Genomic DNA, 19,913 nt, shown 5'->3' with positions numbered 1-19,913 from the left:
TTCTCCAGGAGAAACTCCATGACATCTTTCTCCTTATGTCAGCCCAAATGTGAACTAAGGAATCTCTCTCCTGTTTCCCACATCAGGCTTTTTCTGAGAGTCCTAATAAGCCAGATGGAGTCTGGTTGATTGCCTGTGTGATAAGTCCCTGTTACACGGTGCTTGTGCATATCTTGTAATATTGTGTATTTTTAGCCTTCATGCTTTTTTATTTGCAGCAAGGGTGTAGAGGAGCACAGCAACGTTTCCTGGCAGCATATCAGCTAGTGGACCGCCAAAATCAGGGTAACTCCAGACAGGGAATAGTATTAAAAGGATACTTTAATGGTCAGTATATAGACAGCAATGGTAGGGTGCTTCCCCGGGAGTGAAGCAGTGTTCGATAGTATATCGGAAGTGACGGACCGGAAAGTCTCGGGGGACGTCACCGGGGGACGAGTCTCGAAAAAGCGTTACCAGCGAAACGTACGTCGGCATCCATAGACGTAATGATTTCATAGGTGACGTCCCCCAAGACTTCCCGGTCCGTCACTTCCAGTATACTATCGAACACTGCTTCACTCCCTCCAACTGCTGAGAAGTATCCGGTACACAGACTTCCACGGTCTGTATGTTTTTTGGAGGAGGGTTTTTTTTACCGAAAAGGCTTTCACTAACAGCACAGGGTGAGACGTGGGAGCTGGAGATATTGCTGCAGACACGCTCAGTCTGCTTCACGTCCAGCCACGCAGTGTGTTGTATATTTCTACATTCACTTCGCAACCAGCTTACTACTAGCTGAATAAGAATTGTAAAACATACTGTATTTTTTTACCTAACAAGCTCCTATTGATCCCCCAAAATAACCACAACATATATATAAGCATATGAGTGTCACAGAGGAGTGCTACTGAGCATGGCAATATATATTTAAAACCAAAAACAAAACATAAAACACAGACAGAGCTCAGTGCACATCCAGTGAAACTCATGCACGGTACAGTGCCTAAATATATATGTATAAATATCTATTAAATAAAATGGTCTTTTAGTTTAACATTTTTGGCCAAAATTGTTGTAGGCCCCTGAGCCACTGCACGGCAGACCACATTTCCAGGGGTCCCTAACACTAATATAAATTCTTAATAACCATTTTATTTAAAAAAACAGTATGTTTTACAATTCTTGTTCAGCTAGTCTTAGCTGATTGAAGGGTGGCAACCTCCTACCTAATTGAAGCTTACCCCCTCCCACATTTAAATGGTTAAAAGCTCACTCCATAGCATCTCCCACTCTCAGGGGAACTTGCTTGCTTGCAGTATGGTTGTGACAAATCTAATACAGAGTGCTTTTCCTGGTAATGTACAGGTTAATAAAAGCTTCAATCAGACTTAGAACTTTGCAACTAATATTGACAGATTTATTATAAATCTTTCTTCCTGGTATTGCACTGGTTATTAAGAATTTATATTAGTGTTAGGGACCCCTGGAAATGTGGTCTGCCGTGCAGTGGCTCAGGGGCTTACAACAATTTTGGCCAAAAATGTTAAACTAAAAGACAATTTTATTTTATAGATATTTATACATATATATTTAGGCACTGTACCGTGTATGAGTTTCACTGGATGTGCACTGAGCTCTGTCTGTATTTTATGTTTTGTCTTTGGTTTTAAGTAATAAGGATACCTTAATTTTGTGGATTAAACTTAATATATATATTATATCGGGGGCGTGGCCAGGAGGCTGAGCGAGCCAGCCACAGATTGATTAGCTCCTCAGGCAACCTCCTGCAAAGCTGATCCAGAACCCCTAAAACCCGGGGAAAACTTTGAAATAAAATCACCTGCAGTCCCAGGACACAGAGGGAGAGGTGTTGGAGTGACTCTGACCGCGGTTATAGGGGAGAATGGGCGAGGCACAGGAGTTCCAAGATGGCCGCTGGGACCACGCGGCTAGGATAATTACAGACCCCTGAACCCCTTGGGGTGGACGGAAGTAAGGGGGAACCCCACACAGCAAAGCAGTGCCGAGGCACTCCATGGGGGAGCGGTGATCACCTGCCCCTCTCCCGACAGAGACAGCACGCCCGCACCAAGCCGGAGTCCAAAGATGGCGCCGGCTGGAGTGTGAGGTGCTGGAAGGACACACAAACGTGCGGCCGCAGTGTAGCCAGTGCGGGTGACTCCCCCTGCGGCACAGGAACCCGCGGGCCTCGAGGGGGAAGGGGAGTTACATCCCGGGGGAAGGAGGCTGCCAGTCAGTGAGGCCTTGCTGGGAAGAGACTGGCGGCCATCTTGGTCCACCCTATCTGCTCTCTTCAGCAGTGTTGAAGGGAAATAGACACAGGCTGCCAATAAAGATCTGGGGGGAAAAAAAGTGCAAATAAAGATATCCCCTTCTCCCTCCCCTTCAAATAAACCCTACTCTGAGCAACCACTACCTCCTTTAAAGTGACCACTGGGCCCAGTTCAGGCATGGCTCAGATGAGAAGGAAGGGACCAAATCATCAAGAAATAAAGCCTCATTTAAAAGCAAATAAAGAAATGTGATCAGGACATTTTAAGAATGAGGGGGCTCATCTCAATTTGAAATCCTTCTGTTTACATCACTCCAACATACCCAGCTCTACTTTCAGCAAAAATTAACAGACAAACAATAAATATGCCGCCCACTAAACAACAAAAAAAATCAGCGGTCCAACGCGAGGCATCCATCTTCTTCAAAAAACAAAGCTCCAAAGACCAAGAAGCGTCCACCACAGGCGGAGACGCAGATTCAGAACCAGACTCTGGAGAAGAGATGGACGCTCCACTTACCTGCAAAGAAATTATGGTGTTTGTACAAGAAATAAAAAGTTCTTTCCACTCCGAGATGCAGAGTTTCCGCCGCAGCGTCAGAGAGGAGATTGCGCCTATAGGAGACCGCATTGTGGACTTGGAGGAGAAGGTGGATAACACCGCCCTTGCACAGGAGACCCAAGCACAAGAAATCGAGGAATTAAAAACCCAAGTCAAAATTATCTTCGAAAAACTGGAAGACACGGAAAACCGGTCCAGACTCAATAACCTGCGGATCAGAGGTATCCCGGAAGAAGTGGACAACGCCCAATTGGACGCATATCTCACTCGGCTTTTCATGTCCCTGTTACCTGAAACATCGGATGAAAAACTTCAGATGGACAGAGCCCATAGGCTTCCTAGACCGAAAGGCCTAGACCCAGCAAAGCCACGAGACGTGATCACACGCCTATACTATTTTCGTATTAAAGAAGAAATATTGAGAGCCGCTAGATCCACCCCAAAGATAGAGCAGGAAAACGTTCCACTCCTCATCTTTCCGGACTTGACTCAAATCACGCTGAATAAGCAGAGAATGTTCGCGCAGATCACCAACTCACTGCGGAACAATAAAATCCGCTACCGCTGGGGTTTCCCGTGCAAACTATTGTTCACATATCAAGAGACGATGTACATTCTACTCTCACCAGAAGAAGGTGAGGAAAAACTACGTTCATTGGGTTTACTCGAACCAGAGGATCCAGAGGCTTCTCAAAGGCCTCGTCATTCACCTAAGGCACAATGCCAGGCATGGATGAAAACACCAACCTCTAGGCGAGCAAAGACCCAACCCACTTGAAAAACTAGAGCTGGATACTTACTTAACACCCATTTAAGATGGCAGACAAGCCAAAACGTGGTCTGGACATGAAGTACTAATTGAGACGTGGCCCACTCCAGCAACCCACCTAAAAACTAACCAACGGTTGCGGTATCTGGAACACATCGACCAACTCGATCAAGCCACAATGACCATGACAACCTGCACATCAAGAAGTTACCGAGTTTAGTTTCTAAGTTTCTAGAACGTACAAGTCCCAAAATCCAGGTTATCTCCTTGTTCATTGTGAAACTGTTCTCCCAAGTTACCCAGATGTTCGAGACATTCAAAGTTTGATAATCAGCTTAAACTAACACGAACACTTAAAGGGACAGATATACAATGTTTGTTTGGAACTGTTTTCTAGATAAAAGTGTACTTGTAATATAAGTCTTAGACCAATATGTTGTCTATAATAGAATTGGTCTCCCAAAGTTCAGCTACTAATTCTTTATTACAGGCTAAAATATTAAAGGTTACGTTTTAGGTAACTTTTTCCATGTTATTTATCCCTCTCCCCCTGTAGACTATGAATGCAGAGTCTGCCAAACTATAGCTGCCAGTCAACCCTACTTAATGCTTCTAAAATTGAGAAAGGATATGTTGATGTAAACAGTTATAACGTCCAATGCCCCCCATTCTTGCTTTTATTTCCCTGATGTGTAAGATCACACACACAACCCACTCCGTACACTTTGGGGTGATTTTGTTTTCCCTTTTCGAAAAGCTTAGCTCATAAACAAAGGAGCACTGCGGCGTCGAGCTGCTGGGCCACTGCCCCCCCCCCCTCACGTTCATTTAACCTGTGAGTGCGAGAGACTCGCACCACGGGTCCCACTATGGCTGGTCCCCCCAAACAATGTTTGGAAGCCGGGGTCCTCGGTTTACCCCTCCCCTCCTTCTCTAACCCTCCCCTCCTCCAAGTTTTGCAAGCATTTGCACTACCATGTAATAATATGTATATCTTTCATTGTATATGTTCTCATACCAGATTGTTTTCGAAGACAGATGTACCGACTGTTCAACTATATGTAAGTTATCACTCTGTTCATTTGTATTATAGAACCTTGAACAACCACCATGCCGATTAATATAATATCCCAAAACACCAAGGGCTTAAACACCCCCTGAAAGAGACGTTTTGCCCTTTCAGAAGCCAAAAGAGTGGCAGGAGATATAATCTTGCTACAAGAAACTCATTTGAAAAAGGAGGATCAGTCACTGCTGTTCAGCAATGACTACCCCCTAATCTACCACTCATCAGCTCCCATGAAAAAAAATGGTGTAGCTACACTTTTCCATAAAAATTTAAACTTCAAAGTAGATAAAATTAAAAGTGATCTCTCTGGGAGAATTCTAATTATTACAGAGTCACTGGACTCCACTGATATAACAATAGTCAACACTTACAGTACCGACCAACTTTATTCTTACTTGGCTAGCTCCGCGAATTTTGGAATATCCCGGTGATGTGCGGTTTTGTATAATTTTCGCCCGGAGTGTATTGCGTTATATCGCGCCCGTGAATTAAGCATTTTATTCCCGCTGGCTGCAATACTGCAATGCCGTGTAAAAACGCATGGTGGCGTTTGCGAGCTGTTGTCTTTGAAGCCGAGAAATTCATGAATTGTAATGCAGTATATACTGTATATATACAGTATAACAACAACCCCTATAACCCCTAACATAAACATACAGTACTGTATATGCACATCATTGATACTATAGGCCGGCGGGGGCGAGATGTGTTTGCAGCAGAGAGAGAACCGGTGCTCTCTCTGCGCAAACATCGGCACATTAAAAATTATTTAAAATACATTTTTATTCATAGTGTAGATGTGCAGGGGGTCTCCGGAGCTGAACCGCGTTGGTTTCAGGTCCGGGGACCCCCTGCTCCCCGAGATACAGCCCCCTTTATGAGGTGCCAGTATCCCTCTGCATTTAAAGGTCCCGATCACGTGACCGCGGCATGTAAACAAAGCAGAGGGATACCGGCACCCCCTAAAGGGGCCTGTATCTCAGGGAGCAGGGGGTCCCCGGACCTAAAACCAAAATGTTTCTGCTCCGGAGACCCTCTGCACATGTACAGTATAAATAAAACACATATATAAATAAACACTCGTTCCTTACCTTAGCGGCTATGTGCTATGGTAACGAAGCAGCATTTCTGTATTTTAATAATATTGTACAGTGAGCAACGGGTTCCCTGAGCCAGAAATTAATGCTCAGGGGACCCCCTGCTCCTGCACAATATTATTAAAAATACAGAAATGCTGCTTCATTACAATAGCTGATAGCCGCTAAGGCAATGAAGGGGTTAATCCACCGTGCCCGCTTTATTGTGGGTAGCGGCGGTGGGTGAAGGGGGTATTTGGCCCTTGGTGTGAGTTTAGGACTTGCGGGGGGGTTGCGGGTGCACTTAACCCCTTCACGACCGTAGCAGTTAATACCGCTACGGTCATGAAGGGGTTAACCCCTCCCGCTACCCCCCCGCAAGCTCTAAACAACCACCATTGGGGCTAATACCCCCTTCACCCACCCCCGCTACCCACAACAAAAAAAACTCACACACAGCAGCCGCTCAAAAAATAAATAAATAAATCTAAATAAATAAATGAATATAAATAAATACATTTAAAATACATTTTTATTCATAGTGTAGATGTGCAGGGGGTCTCCGGAGCTGAACCGTGTTGGTTTCATGTCCGGGGACCCCCTGCTCCCCGAGATACAGCCCCCTTTATGAGGTGCCGGTATCCCTCTGCATTTAAAGGTCCCGATCACGTGACCGCGGCCTGTAAACCAAGCAGAGGGATACCGGCACCCCCAAAAGGGGCCTGTATCTCGGGGAGCAGGGGGTCCCCAGACCTAAAACCAAAACGTTTCTGCTCCGGAGACCCTCTGCACATCTACAGTATGAATAAAACACACACATCAATAAAGAATCGTTCTTTACCTTTGCGGCTATGTGCTATGGTAATGAAGCAGCATTTCTGTATTTTTAATAATATTGTACAGTGAGCAGGGGGTTCCCTGAGCAAGAAATTAATGCTCAGGGGACCCCCTGCTCCTGTACAATATTATTAAAAATACAGAAATGCTGCTTCATTACCATAGCTGATAGTCGCTAAGGCAATGAAGGGTTAAGGCAGAATAAACAATAAATACATTAAATACATATTTTTAATGTGTGTGTTAAACCTCCCTGCCTTGACTGTAATCTGTGTAAAAACCCCTCCCCCTATTGTGTGTGTTAAACTTCCCTGCCTTGACTAATCTATGTAAAAACCCCTCCCCCTATTGTGTGTGTTAAACTTCCCTGCTTGACTGTAATCTATGTAAAAAAACCTCCCCCTATTGTGTCTGCTAAGATTCCCTGCTTTGACTAATCTGTGTAAGCCCCCCTTCCCATATTGTGTCGGTTAAATCTCCCTGCCTGTGTTTCTGTGAGTGCAGTGTACTGTACAGAGGCGGCACATTTTATTTGAGTGCGGCTAGCTCCGCAAGCCTGGGGATGCCCCGGCATGCTAGCCGCACTCACGATGACGCGCGGTCACGCGTCATCGGGTGCCTGCGCCCCCTGCATGCACGTCCAGGGTTTCCCGAGGGAGCCCTGGTGTCCCGCGATGTGGGGGACGGCGGCAGGGGGATCCGGGGGACCCGGCGGACCCGGCAGCGGGAGGGAGAAAGCCCCGATTGGAGGGCGCTCCTCCGTGTCTTTGGCGCGTGCCCGGCACTCTCTGGCGTGCGCCAGGTTACTTCTGCGGCCGAGAACGGGCAAATGCTCGAATAAACTCGGCCGCAGCAGTATGTAAATGTGGGGAGGGGGATCCCGTGTAAATAACCACACCCACACCCACTACCCACTACCCACAATAAAAAAAATTCACACACAGCAGCAGCACAATAAATAAATAAATCTAAATAAATAAATACATGAATATATATAAAGACATTTAAAATACATTTTTATTCATAGTGTAGATGTGCAGGGGGTCTCCGGAGCTGAACCACGTTGGTTTCAGGTCCGGGGACCCCCTGATCCCCGAGATTCAGGCCCCCGCGGTCACGTGATCAGGACTTTTAAATGCAGAGGGATACCGGCACCCCCTAAAGGGGCCTGTATCTTGGGGAGCAGGGGGTCCCCAGACCTAAAACCACAGCGGTTCAGCTCCGGAGACCTCCTGCACATCTACACTATGAATAAAAATGTATTTGAAATGTATTTATTTCTATTCATGTATTTATTTATTTATTTAGATTTATTTATTAATTGTGCTGCTGCTGTGTGTGAATTTTTTTTATTGTGGGTAGTGGGGGTGGGTGAAGGGGGTATTAGCCCCAACGGTTGTTGTTTAGGGCTTGCGGGGGGTAGCAGGTGCACTTAACCCCTTCACGACCGTAGCGGTATTAACTGCTATGGTCGTGAAGGGGTTAAGTGCACCCGCAACCCCCCCGCAAGTCCTAAACTCACACCAAGGGCCAAACACCCCCTTCACCCACCCCCGCTACCCAAAATAAATAAATCTAAAAAATAAATACATGAATATAAATAAATATATACAGTATATATATATATATATATATATATATATATATATATATATATATATATATATATATATATATATATATATATATATATATATATATATATATATATACAGTATATATATATAACAACAATCCCTATACATATATATATATATATATATATATATATATAAATATATATATACTGTTATATATATATATATATATATATATATATATATATCTGTTATATATATATACTGTATATATATACAGTATATACACACACATGATGAACCAATATACAAATAAATGTAGAAGGGTTATCAAAACCATACTGTCCTACAAATAACACTTCTCCATACAGACACACTACATTACAATGAATTTCCTTTAATAATCCTAAATGATCTTACAATCTAAATCATCAAATGCCAATGAAACACCTCACATTCCAATCAATACATTGCATTTACATTGTATAAATGATGCATAACATCTATGCACCATATACATTCTGCAAATGAATGTGAACAGTATCATTGCAAGCTAAATACAAATACTGTACTCCAAACAAGTCAACTATTTTAACCAATCAAGTAAACAAAAATCAATATATAAGTACCAACCAGAAAACAAAATTTAAAACCAAAGCTAACCCTTACAATACCAAGGATTACATCTATCTAATTGTAAAAAACATTATACTGTTCACACATTGAAGCATTGCAATAAACAACATACATTACATCCCCTGTATCTCCCTGCCTTGAGTGGATCTCTCTCTGCTGCAAACACATCTCGCCCCCGCCGGCCTATAGTATCATTGATGTGCATATACATTACTGTATGTGTTCAGTACTGTATGTTAGAGGTTAAAGGGGTTGTTGTTATACAATATATATATATATATATATATATATATATATATATATAGACAAGAAGCATACAGCGCAAATCTTAACAGTATGTTTAAGTGGAGGAGATTATACACACCACTTAATTATGCCAATCTATTTTAAGTGAGGTACATACCCTGGTGTACACCTATCCCTACAAACTGCAGCCAAATTAGGTCTGCGGCTCCACAATCGCCGCCTTGAAGATTTGTAGAAGAGTGACCTAGGCGCAAATGAGACAGGGAAGAGAGAAAACACAAAAAGGAATCATAGGGCAGTATATCTGGTTATAAACAGACAATAGGATGGTAAGAGATGCGCTTACACAGGTAGGTTGGAATAAAGCCTGTAATCCTCTATGGGACTCACGAACACAGCTATTTCAGCTTCTCTCCTTGACTGCTGGATCTCAGGAGTGCTTCTTCACGGGAACTCAGCTGCAGCTACAGCAGTCACAGCTGGTCTCTGGAAATCACTCGTCTCTATGGATGGATCTCACAAGGGGGGATGGGGAGGAAATAAAGGAAGGGACAAGATATGTGTAAAATCTTTTAATCTAAAATTGACTCTATATAAAAATAAGTAATCAACTCACATTTTGTGAGTGAATTTCAAGCAGTAGAGAGTGATTAGCGAGTCTACTCGTGTAGCTCCTCGAGAATGTCTCTCTGCTTAGTACCTCGACGTGTCTCTCTCTCTGCTGCAAACAAACGCAGGCCCTACGCGTTTCTCCACTTGGGCTTCCTAATTAGCAGCCGCTGACGAAGCCCAAGTGGAGAAACGCGTAGGGCCAGCGTTTGTTTGCAGCAGAGAGAGAGACACGCCGAGGTACTAAGCAGAGAGACATTCTCGAGGAGCTACGGCGGTGATTCCCTGCACTGGCAGACACCAAATCTCGCGAGAGCCGAGCCGCGTCATACCACGTCTGACCACGTGATACGGAAGTGATCGTGAACGCGGAGAGGACTGGTAATCGGCGCTTCTGTACACGAGTGTGAGAGACTCGCTAATCACTCTCTACTGCTTGAAATTCACTCACAAAATGTGAGTTGATTACTTATTTTTATATAGAGTCAATTTTAGATTAAAAGGTTTTACACATATCTTGTCCCTTCCTTTATTTCCTCCCCATCCCCCCTCCCCCCCCTTGTGAGATCCATCCATAGAGACGAGTGATTTCCAGAGACCAGCTGTGACTGCTGTAGCTGCAGCTGAGTTCCCGTGAAGAAGCACTCCTGAGATCCAGCAGAAGAGGCTAGTGAGGTAGCGGCGGCCATCAGTAGTTCGCGCATGCGCAAGGCAAGTGCGCACGCGACCCCAATACTCAGACAGCCTCCTGGGAACTACAACTCCCAGGAGGCATAGGGAGACAGGCACCAGGTGCCTGATAGTGGCCAATAGGGCTGGAGGATGCTCAGCCCGGGAATATAGATACATTTCCCGGGCTTTGCACGCGTCAGTCAGGCAGAGGAGAAGGAAGGAGTAGGAAGGGTGTAGGGAGCGCGTGGCTCCTGCACCAGGTAAGGGTTCTCCTTAGGTCCCCAGGCAGGCCCCAATTCCCGGTAAGGGCAGGGGGTAACTGAAGAGGGGTGGCCCTAGATAAGGAGGTCACCCTTAGGTGTGTGAGGGTGCAGGTTTGGCAGTGCCACAGCGGGTAGTGCTGTGAGCACTGACAAATAGGCACAGGGTGTGCAGCGGATGCTGAGTGTGTGCAGTGTGTTTGCTGCGGGTTCCAGGTTGCTGTGTATGAGTGTTGCATGTTGACGCTGCGTGTACTGAGTGCAGTGTGTGTGCAGCGTGTATTACTGTCTGCAGGCTGACTGTGAGAGCTGTGTGTCGGCTGCAGGCGCTGTTAGTATCAGTGAGTTATTAGGTTACAGTTAGGGACTTGGGTAGTAGGGGAGGGGGGCAGGTTATTAACCCCGCAGGCCCTAGGATTTACCCAAGCCACCATAGGTTGCGGTACAAGAGGGACCGGCCCTAGGTTAGGGTTGCTGTTCCCGGGAAACGGTTGGATCCACGTTGGGGTCCACGGAGAATGTCACCTGGATAGGATCAGACGGATGCATCGCACGTCTGACCCTTTGTGAAGATCGTTGCAGGCCCGAGCACCGGAGTGCTCGGCAGGTAACGCTGTATCATAAGTGCACCACCGGGCCCTTAACTAAATTAGTGACTGCGCAGTCACCCACTACCTCCGTAGGAGTACGGAACATTGGGTGTGGGGGATCACAGGACACTAGGTGGGAACACCAGACATTGGGCTGAGGTTACACGGATAGAGCATAAGGTTATGTCGTGTTATGGTTTGCTATGTTCTCAGTAAAGTGTTAGTATTCTTTTTACCGTTATGTGTGTTATTGTATTTCTTACCCAGGGCTATCTTTCATAACTGGGATCCTGGGTAAGTGGAGGCGCTGCACCAGGTAAATGGTAAGGGTTTCCCCAGGCTCCCAGCTAGCGGAGGCTCAGATCTCCTGGAGCCACAGGTGTGATACAGTTACCAGTAGTCCCTTAGAAGAGGTGTGCCGCAAGGAAAGGGACCGGTTAGACCACAAGGGGCCAATGTGAGATTGGGTGGGTCAGGCCGGTTCACAAAAAGGGCTACATTTGGAGGCGCTGCTGAGAGATCAGACCTGGGGTGCCCTGTATGTTTTTGCTAAATTGTGTCCTATTTTTGTTCCACCATGTGGGTGCTCTCAAAGCAGGAGGTCTACGCATGGGCCTTGAAAGTGAACGTGACTCCTAACCGCGTGGTTGCCGTGGGGGCAGTCCCGGCTGGCGTGCCCTTGTTAGATGTCCAGGCGCAGGTTCGGAAGCTCCCTGGACTGGCGGGTACGTGGGTCAGAGGGCGAAGGTATGATGACACCGTGCAATGGAGTACTGTCCTGATATATGCAGGCCAGACCCTAAGCGAGGAAGATGGCCCTAAATTCTTAAATTTGCCCGGGGGTCCGACCGATGGGTGCCCCTTTATCTACCCTGACTTGGCAGTATCTGCCTGCACCGAGAGCCCTATTGACATTGACAGTGAGCCCCACCTAAAATGGCGGCTCCCGCCAAATCACCATGGCACGTGTGCGGCTGACTGCCAGCCTGCACAGAAGAATGTTGCAAACCCCTGACCAGGACTGGCGGGAAAACCAGAGCCCCGCCCCCACACTGTGAGTGACTCAGTACCGAGCTCGCAACATTCCCCAAAAGACTGTGCTGCTCCTCCTCTAGAGTCCACCAGGGGGAGGGAGTTTCGTGAGCAGAAATCAGCCATTTCTGTTCCCCCTAAGGAAAGCAAGGGATGCCGAGAAAAACACCCTTGGCTGTATAGAATCGTACGGGCCCCCCATTTAGTCTTGCCAATGGTGGTGTGCCCGTGTGCGTTGAGACTGGAAGGTGACGGGTGGCTGGACGGACGGGTCCCCTGAGTTAACCGTCGCCCTCACGACGACAGTGGTAGACGGGGAAGAATGCCTGCACGGCCGTCTGAATGAATGTGAGTGTCCCGTTGGTGAACTGACCAGAGGGCCCGAGTGTCCTGACTGTGCGGCGCAGTTCCTGCAACCCAAACTGCCGCAGCCTACCGAGCTGCCAGTGGGGGAGGACACTGTAGCAGAAATGGATTGTTCTTCCCCTGAGAAGGAAGAGCAGGAACCTCTGATGGCGGAACCTGCGGAGAAAGATGCGCCTGATGGTGCTACCAAGGTGGGTGAAGCCGCTACTAATTCTTCCACTTCGGCGATGGAGGTGGTGGAGGGGCCGTGTGCCCAAATGGACTTTCTAGACGCTGAGCCGGAGCCGCTGAAGGCGGAGCCCCAGATGTCGGTTCCAGACCTGGTTCCCGAGCAGGAACCACTGATGCCAGAACCACAGATTCCGGAGGCCCAGGGTAAGGTGTTTGTACCCCCGCCCATGTGTGATGAGTCCAGCGACCAACCGAGCGTGGTGATGTGCCTGCCGGTGGACCACTCCAGTGAGGTCACCGAGCCAACCACCTCAACTGATGCAGACCATGATGTGGGCCCGTGTGCCCTGCAACGGCCAGTCCGGCCTACCACCGTGGTACCAGCGGTCCCAGGCTTGGGATCAGTACCTGCTGACAACGATAGGGGTAAGTTGACTGCCCCAGGGGTGTCGGGTGTGACCTACCCGGTGATCATGGAGCCCGGTGACTCCAAAGGTAGGGTCACCCGGGCGATGGGCTCACCCTGTCATCGCGTCCTGGTGGAGGTGTCTCCCCCAGAAGATCTCTGCAGATCATGGGACGAATCCGACCTCATCCAGGTATCCGGTGTAGCGGACCGGAGCGACACATACTCCTGCACGAGGAGTCTCCAAGCTTGGCCTTCCCGAGATCCGGGCCTACCCGAAGAAGTTGTGCCGTCCGCAGAAGAAGTCACCGTTAAAGGGATGGTTGGAGTGGACAAAGACTGTGTTGAGACTGCTCTGGTAGTTGTGGCCTTTTCCAGGTGCGCGATGGAGCGTTATGTTCGCCATGTGGTGGACCGAGGCAAGAGACTGAGCCTCCCTGTCTCCCGTGATACGAGACCGGAGGATCCGGCAAGAGTCAATACCCAGGACCCCGTACTAATTTTTCCACGAGGGGGAGGCGGTGGGTTTTTGCAAGGGACTGATATCGAGTTCCAAAAGACTCACAGGAGTCCCGGTGGGATACCCTCACCCAATCAGTTAGGGGCACTCCACTCTGAGACTCAGCTGGCCTCGGGTATCCATGGGATGATGTTGGGTACAAATGGGGAATTGCTTGTGTGTGATGTACCGGTTACAATGCATTTTCCATTATATAATCCTCTGTTGCATGGTTGCTACCCAAGCGAGATCGTTGGGATTCTGCGAGGGGGAGAATGTAGCCCTGACGAAAATTTGCACTTTCTGGCCCCCCTCCGCGAGTGCCGTGTGGTAGCGGGTGCCGCCGGAGGCTGCGACGGACCCGCCGGCACTTCGCGAGGGTGGGGGCCAGTGCAGGGAGTAGCGCGTTGCCCTGTGGTGAAGGCCGGTTGCCGGGGACACGATCGGGCCGTCGCTAAGGCCGCGATCGCGTTGCCACCGGCCCGGCGGCTGGAGGAGAGGGCGCCGCCATTGCAGACAGGTCGCGCATGCGCAGGAGGGACTCGGCGGCTAGGGAGAGATCGCGCGAGGGCAGGGAAGAGGATAGTGAGGTTGCGGTGGCCATCAGTAGTTCGCGCATGCGCAAGGCAAGTGTGCACGCGGCCCCAATACTCAGGCAGCCTCCTGGGAACTACAACTCCCAGGAGGCATAGGGAGACAGGCACCAGGTGCCTGATAGTGGCCAATAGGGCTGGAGGATGCTCAGCCCGGGAATATAGATACATTTCCCGGGCTTTGCACGCGTCAGTCAGGCAGAGGAGAAGGAAGGAGTAGGAAGGGTGTAGGGAGCGCGTGGCTCCTGCACCAGGTAAGGGTTCTCCTTAGGTCCCCAGGCAGGCCCCAATTCCCGGTAAGGGCAGGGGGTAACTGAAGAGGGATGGCCCTAGATAAGGAGGTCACCCTTAGGTGTGTGAGGGTGCAGGTTTGGCAGTGCCATAGCGGGTAGTGCTGTGAGCACTGACAAATAGGCACAGGGTGTGCAGCGGATGCTGAGTGTGTGCAGTGTGTTTGCTGCGGGTTCCAGGTTGCTGTGTATGAGTGTTGCATGTTGACGCTGCGTGTACTGAGTGCAGTGTGTGTGCAACGTGTGTTACTGTCTGCAGGCTGACTGTGAGAGCTGTGTGTCGGCTGCAGGCGCTGTAAGTATCAGTGAGTTATTAGGTTACAGTTAGGGACTTGGGTAGTAGGGGAGGGGGGCAGGTTATTAACCCCGCAGGCCCTAGGATTTACCCAAGCCACCATAGGTTGCGGTACAAGAGGGACCGGCCCTAGGTTAGGGTTGCTGTTCCCGGGAAACGGTTGGATCCACGTTGGGGTCCACGGAGAATGTCACCTGGATAGGATCAGACGGATGCATCGCACGTGAAGATCGTATATATATATATATATATATATATACACACACACACAAACATACACATACACATACACACACACACGCTCAGGTCCCCCCATGTGCTGCTGAAAACGGGCGGGTAACAGACAGGAGGCGGGCTTGTCTGTGTGCAGGGAAGGCCCCGCAGCAAGGCCCCGCCCCCTCTGCAGGCAGACACAGCAGGGAACTGGAAGCAGCCTCAGCACAGAGCTTCTGGCTATATATATATATATACAGTGCTTGACAAATCACCCAAAAATCTACTCGCCGAACCAAAAAATCTACTCGCCACCTAATCCCGCCCCCAACCCCGCCCCTAGTCCCGCCCCAAACCCCGCCCCCGCTTTAAAAAAAAATACATAAATAAAATAAATTGAATAAATTCCCGAATAAGAACATTCGTTTTTGACATAAGTTTATTTATTGTATTACATTATACTACAATTAGTCCTTGTTACGTGTGTGTGTATGTGTGTGTGTGTGTGTGTGTATGTGTGTGTGTGTGTGTGTATGTGTGTGTGAGATTGAGTGTATGTGTGTATAAATGTCGGATCTAGAAAAAAAAGCCAGAAATGAATGACTAGTTTCCTGCACCCCTTAACCAGTGTCTGGATGCCCCCGCTTCACAATATTTAAAGCAGCAATCCCGCCTGGGCTCTTACCTGATCCGCAGTCCCTCAATGTCCAGGTACCCTAATTCCCGCAATGTTTTACATTGGAGGGGATGTGTTTCCTACCTGTCTTCTGGGTTAGGGGGGGTTCCAATGTCTCCCGTGTGAAGCTTGAGTCAGATCTGGAAGAAAGCAGAATATAGGTTATTTCGGTGTAGTATAGGGCAGTTAAGATACACAGGGTAAATAAGATATCCAGATCCAGAGTGTGAGGCAGAGCGTCAGAGAGACAGAGAGGGGAGAGAGACAGAGAGGGGAGAGAGGCAGAGAGGGGAGAGAGGCAGAGAGGGGAGAGAGGCAGAGAGGGGAGAGAGGCAGAGAGGGGAGAGAGGCAGAGAGGGGACAGAGGCAGAGAGGGGACAGAGGCAGAGAGGGGACAGAGGCAGAGAGGGGACAGAGGCAGAGAGGGGACAGAGGCAGAGAGGGGACAGAGGCAGAGAGGGGACAGAGGCAGAGAGGGGAGAGACAGAGAGGGGAGAGACAGAGAGGGGAAAGACAGAGAGGGGAAAGACAGAGAGGGGAAAGACAGAGAGGGGAAAGACAGAGAGGGGAAAGACAGAGAGGGGAAAGACAGAGAGGGGAAAGACAGAGAGGGGAAAGACAGAGAGGGGAAAGACAGAGGGAAAAGACAGAGAAGGGGGAGAGAGACAGAGAGGGGGGAGAGAGAGAGACAGAGAGGGGGGAGAGAGAGAGACAGAGAGGGGGGAGAGAGAGAGACAGAGAGGGGGGAGAGAGAGACAGAGAGGGGAGAGAGAGAGACAGAGAGGAGAGAGAGAGACAGAGAGGGGAGAGAGAGACAGAGGGGAGAGAGAGAGACAGAGAGGGGGTGGAGAGACAGAGAGGGGGTGGAGAGAGAGAGGGGTGGAGAGAGAGAGGGGGGAGAGAGAGAGGGGGGAGAGAGAGAGGGGGGAGAGAGACAGAGAGGGGGGAGAGAGACAGGGGGGAGAGAGAGAGGGGGGAGAGACGGGGGTAACTGACTGACGGGGGGGAGGCAACTGACTGACTGGGGGGGGTAACTGACTGACTGGGGGGATGGGGGGGTGGGATGACTGACTGGGTGACTTTGACTGACTGGGTGACTGACTGGGTGGGGGGTGGACTGACTGGGTGGGGGGAAGACTGACTGGGTGGGGGGGATGACTGACTGGGTGGGGGGTGGACTGACTGGGTGGGGGGGAAGACTGACTGGGTGAGGGGAAGACTGACTGGGTGGGGGGGATGACTGACTGGGTGGGGGGGAAGACTGACTGGGTGAGGGGAAGACTGACTGGGTGGGGGGGATGACTGACTGGGTGGGGGGGAAGACTGACTGGGTGGGGGGGAAGACTGACTGGGTGGGGGGGTGGGATGACTGACTGGGTGGGGGGGTGGGATGACTGACTTGGTGACTGGGTGGGGGGGTGGGATGACTGACTTGGTGACTGGGTGGGGGGGTGGGATGACTGACTTGGTGACTGGGTGGGGGGGTGGGATGACTGACTTGGTGACTGGGTGGGGGGTGGGATGACTGACTTGGTGACTGGGTGGGGGGGTGGGATGACTGACTTGGTGACTGGGTGGGGGGGTGGGATGACTGACTTGGTGACTGGGTGGGGGGGTGGGATGACTGACTTGGTGACTGGGTGGGGGGGTGGGATGACTGACTTGGTGACTGGGTGGGGGGTGGGATTACTGACTTGGTGACTGGGTGGGGGGGTGGGATGACTGACTTGGTGACTGGGTGGGGGGGTGGGATGACTGACTTGGTGACTGGGTGGGGGGGTGGGATGACTGACTTGGTGACTGGGTGGGGGGGTGGGATGACTGACTTGGTGACTGGGTGGGGGGGTGGGATGACTGACTTGGTGACTGGGTGGGGGGGTGGGATGACTGACTTGGTGACTGGGTGGGGGGGTGGGATGACTGACAGGGTGACTTTTGACTGACTGGGGGAGTGGGGTGACTGACTGGGTGGGGGGGTGAGGTGACTTACTGGGTGACTGGGTGGGGGGGTGACTGACTGAGTGGGGGGTGACTGACTGAGTGGGGGGGTGACTGACTGAGTGGGGGGGTGGGGGAGTGACTGACTGAGTGGGGGGGTGGGGGAGTGACTGACTGAGTGGGGGGGTGACTGACTGAGTGGGGGGGGTGACTGACTGACTGGGGGGGTGGGGGGGTGACTGACTGGGGGGGTGGGGGGGTGACTGACTGGGGGGGTGGGGGGGTGACTGACTGGGGGGTTACCTCTGGTGTCCTGCACACACACATTCTCTCTCATACCCATACACACACACAAACACAAATACTCCATCTCTCTCGCCACACACACACACACACACACACACACACACACACACACACACACACACACACACACACACACACACAATCTCTCTCTCCCATACACACATATTCACACACACACACACACACACACACACACACACACACACACACACACACACTCACACACACACTCTCTCAATCTCTCTCTCATACCCATACACACACACGGGAAGGGACGTGCACCGGAGGGGAGAAACACCCCGCTACTTTCTCCCGCCCCGCGCGAGCAACGGGAGCACCGAGGGGAGAGAATCACCGGCAACTGCAACATCTGCAGACCCGCGCGGGCAGCGGGAACACAGGAGAGGGAGGGGCGAAGAAACACCCCGGCCACTACGTGACCCGCGCGGGCAGCGGGAACACAGGAGAGGGAGGGGCGAAGAAACACCCCGGCCACTACGTGACCCGCGCGGGCAGGGGGAACAACGGAGGGGGGGCGAGAAACACCCCGGCCACTACGTGACTCGCGCTGGTAGCGGGAACACCGGAGGGGGGGGGGGGGCGAGAAACACCCCGGCCACTACGTGACCCGCGCGGGCAGCGGGAAAACAGGAGAGGGAGGGGCGAAGAAACACCCCGGACACTACGTGACCCGCGCGGGCAGGGGGAACAATGGAGGGGGGGCGAGAAACACCCCGGCCACTACGTGACTCGCGCTGGTAGCGGGAACACTGGAGGAGGGGGGGGGGGGGCGAGAAACACCCCGGCCACTACGTGACCCGCGCGGGCAGCGGGAACACAGGAGAGGGAGGGGCGAAGAAACACCCCGGACACTACGTGACCCGCGCGGGCAGGGGGAACAACGGAGGGGGGGCGAGAAACACCCCGGCCACTACGTGACTCGCGCTGGTAGCGGGAACACCGGAGGGGGGGGGGGAGAAACACCCCGGACAGTACAGTATGTGACCCGCGCGGACCGGAGGGGGGGGAGGGAAAACCCCCGGCTTTTACAGTATGTTCCGACCCGTGCGGGCAGCGGGAGCACCGGAGAGAGGGGGAAGGATGTACAGTATCAGTGTCTATAGTATATAAATATTTAAAGTGCATTAAATTCCCCCCACCTGAAGAATCTGTCCAAACTCCTCCATGACCGGATCAGTAAATTGTAAATTATAGGAGCTGACACAATTATACAGGAGGATATGAGGAGGAGGAGCAGCAGACACACACGCACTCAACCCCCTCCCCCCCATTACTTACCCGTGCAGAAAGGGCGGTTTGAAGTCCTGGCAACTCCATCCCACGTCACAGCCAATCAACTACGAATTTTTTTTTTTTTACGAACGGGATTTTTTTTTTGCAGAGCAGGGGAAAGGTTACTGGCCACGAGCCAATATCCGATCGCAGCTGGCGAGTTGGCGACCGGGTTTGTCGAGCACTGTATATATATATATATATATATATATATATATATATATATATATATATATATATATATATTGTGACAGAAACCAGGGGATGGTAATAAATTCCATATATAGGGCTCCCAGGATACTGAACAGTTTCTATCCTGTTTGGCCTGGGAGTGCAGCCTTATAATACATACACTCCATCCCACAGTTTGGCAAGCGCTGGAACTGAGGGATGAGAGATCCAGACCAGAGTTTGTCTGCTGCCTGATTTCTGTCACCTGTCATGCTAATTAGGAATCAGGTATGAAAGACTGATTTCCTGTTTGCTCTGGTCTCCCCACAAGAGCCAGGAGGCTGGAAGGCTGCTGAACTACAGAGGGGAGAAGCCTCTTCCCCAAACAGGTTCAATCTTTCTGTTCATTTGTGTAAGACTGCAAAAGTACCGTGTTTTGATGTTGGAAGTGGAAAAGCCACTTCCAACCCTGAGTCAGGGATATCT

The sequence above is a fragment of the Ascaphus truei genome, chromosome 2 (genome assembly GCF_040206685.1).
Source record: "Ascaphus truei isolate aAscTru1 chromosome 2, aAscTru1.hap1, whole genome shotgun sequence".
Taxonomy (NCBI): Eukaryota; Metazoa; Chordata; class Amphibia; order Anura; family Ascaphidae; genus Ascaphus; species Ascaphus truei.
Note: the sequence above shows the minus strand (reverse complement) of the source record.